The sequence below is a fragment of the Helianthus annuus genome, chromosome 2 (genome assembly GCF_002127325.2).
Source record: "Helianthus annuus cultivar XRQ/B chromosome 2, HanXRQr2.0-SUNRISE, whole genome shotgun sequence".
Classification (NCBI taxonomy): Eukaryota; Viridiplantae; Streptophyta; class Magnoliopsida; order Asterales; family Asteraceae; genus Helianthus; species Helianthus annuus.
In genome coordinates this window covers 116,844,705-116,847,570 of record NC_035434.2, presented here as the reverse complement: position 1 = coordinate 116,847,570, position 2,866 = coordinate 116,844,705, and the positions used below count along the sequence as shown (strand labels likewise).

The following is a 2,866-nucleotide window of genomic DNA, read 5'->3' as shown; positions in this document are numbered from 1 at the left end:
ATAATCCTCCACTAAATCGTGTAATTATCTTGAATTAGATAACTACGGTGCTTATGTTTCAGGTGCAGTTTAGGAGCTAAAAGATGGTGTAGACGCAGCTTTGGAGGCTTTGATGAAGAACGGGTCGAGCGTGGAACAAAAGAAACAACAAAGAAGACAAGGCAGCTGACCACCGTAAATTACGGTCCTGCCGTAATTTACGGTGGACCTGGTTTTCACTTTCTCCTCCACCGTAACACAGGCTATTCATGCCGTAAAAGAATTATGTCCACCGTAAATTACGGTGGAGCCGTAATTTACGGTGGAAGCTGCGATCCCAAAGTGTAACTGCCATCATATAATTAGTTTTTGAGTGTCTTTTCACTATCTTTCATCATTGGACGGTTCTAGACATCATTGGGGGCGATTTTGGAGAACTTGTGGGGTTTGTGAACATTTCTAATCATTCGGTTTGTTTTCTTGATTCGTATGAACAATAGTTTGATTATGATGATGATTCACCGAGCCATGTTCGGCTAAACTCTTCGGTGATCATCTTAGGTGAATGTTTCTTGAACTTTTGTGTGTTTTATTTCTGCAATTTCTAGAATGATAACTTGCGTTGCTTGAATATCATGGTGTATGCTTGATTGTTTGTAGTTTGTTAATCAATATTGCAATTTCTAGTCTTAATCATACGTTCTTGGTGCCGTTGGCAATCGAGATATCACGGGAAGGGTTAGGGTTGGTTATTGATTAATTGGTCATCGGGAAACAACCTCACGTTTATATAATCCGAGTACTTTGTTCCCTTTTATCACTTCAATCATTTATACACGAGTTATGTCTATGTAACTCTTTCTAGTTGGAATTACACACAATTGTTTAAAGAAACTGAAACCTAAGGTGATCATTGTTCTCTCCTAATTTGTTTTACAACCAACTTTGATTTGAATTAGCTTAATTTAGTTTTCTGAAAACAACAATCCAAACTCTTGAATTTTAATTTCTGCAATTTAGTCTAATATTAGTTTAAATACAAAGCTATACAATCGACACATCTTCCACATACTCCCTGAGTTCGATACCCTACTACCACTATCTATAGTTGTTTGGGGATTAAATTTGCGTGACCCACGACAATCACGTCAAATTTTGGCGCCGTTACCGGGGAGTAGTGCGCAACGTGTGTTAGTTTAATAGTTTTGTTTGTTATTTTCGGGTTTACGTTGGTTGTGTTTAGTGTGCAGGTACTTCAGGTGTATGCATACTAGAGGCTCTCACAGGTCATCACCACTATCGTTTGATCCGGAAATTGAAAGAACGCTAAGACAAAACCGAGTTTTAGTGCGAGAAAACAAAATTATTGGTACACCCACTTCACCCATCACACCGAGAAACATCATGGCTGATTCCCAAATTCCACCTACAACGGGTCAATCATCCTCAACTTTTACACCTACTTCTACCCAACCATCACCAAACACCACATTACCTAATACCACTGCTGAATTCACACCATCCAATGTCACCCAACCAATCACCACTCAAACTGAGCCTTCCATCACCTACAATCCATCCACAACAATCCCACCATTATCTCACTTCTTTCCTCCAACTACGGGTCAATCAACATCCACCTTTTCAATTGTACCAAATTCAACTATTGTGCATGCTACCTCATCCTTTAGACCACAACAATCGGGTTTTCAGTATTCGACCATTCCATTTGGGCAAACTTCAGGAATTCAAGGGGGTGGTTATGATGAGGGATTCGAAGACTTTGAGGGGTATGAAGATGATGGGTACGGTTATGGAGATTATGGTGATTAAGGGGATTTTGGGTATGTTCAAAGTCAATCTCAAGGGATGGCAAGTGTTGGTGGAATGCAACAACAACAACTTATACCACAACACATTCGGCCAAGACCACAAGGGCCACCAATACAACACCCGATTCCATTGCAACAAGTCCGGCCACAACATGTACACCAACAACAATTTCAAAGACCACCTCAGCGCCCACCGATGCGACAACAACAGTTTCAACAACCAAACGCACCACAAGGGCAAGTACCAAGGCCGAATGGTCCTATTATTCCGAGAGGTAGGTATGGTGTACCAAGGAGACACCTTAGAGAAAATGTGAGGGGCATAGAAGCACATTTTCGGCCGGTAATCACGCAAAACCCTTCACCGGTAGTCATTCCTCATAATGATCAAGGGCGAACATTCGAAGTAAGAACCAACTCTTTGCAAAGTTTACCAAAGTACAAGGGGTTGGCAAATGAGGAGCCTTATTTTCATTTAGAGGCTTATGACTCTATTTGCAACACTCTTGGGAGTCAAGGGTTTTCAGCCGACGACATCAAATTGGTTTTGTTCCAATTTTCTTTGGAAGAGAAGGCTAAGAAATGGTTCTACAGGTTACCTTCGGCATCAATATATACATGGGGGGAGATGCAACAAACCTTTTTGGATGAGTTTTACACCGCCCAAAAGACCAATGATGCAAGGAAGGGATTGAGAAGCTTCCAACAACAACATGGTGAGATGTTTCATGAGGCGTTTGAGCGTTTTAATATGATGATTAAAAACTGCCCTCATCATGGGATTGAATTATGGGAGTTGATGAATGCCTTTCATGAGGGGTTGAGTGCCGAGGACGCACGTGATTTGATGTCTATCTCCGGTGGGACTTTTGGAACGAACTATGAGAAGGAAGATTGGGAGTTTTTGGAAAGCATGGCAACTACATCAAAGAGGAAAGCTCAAGCTTCAAGAAGAGCCCGACCGACCACAAGTGCATAGATGATGGTAATGTTCAAACTACTAACCAAATTTATGATGTTTGTGCTTTGTGTAATGAGATAGGTCATGCGGCTGA

The 2,866-nt window shown here is 41.3% G+C and overlaps 1 non-coding gene across 1 annotated transcript; it reads right to left on the bottom strand.

Moving 5' to 3' along the window:
• Positions 1–2,488: 2,488 nt before the first annotated feature.
• On the bottom strand, positions 2,489–2,594 carry LOC118489935. Its single transcript, XR_004887946.1, has one exon. It is a non-coding gene; the product is annotated as a small nucleolar RNA R71 (small nucleolar RNA).
• Positions 2,595–2,866: the final 272 nt, after the last annotated feature.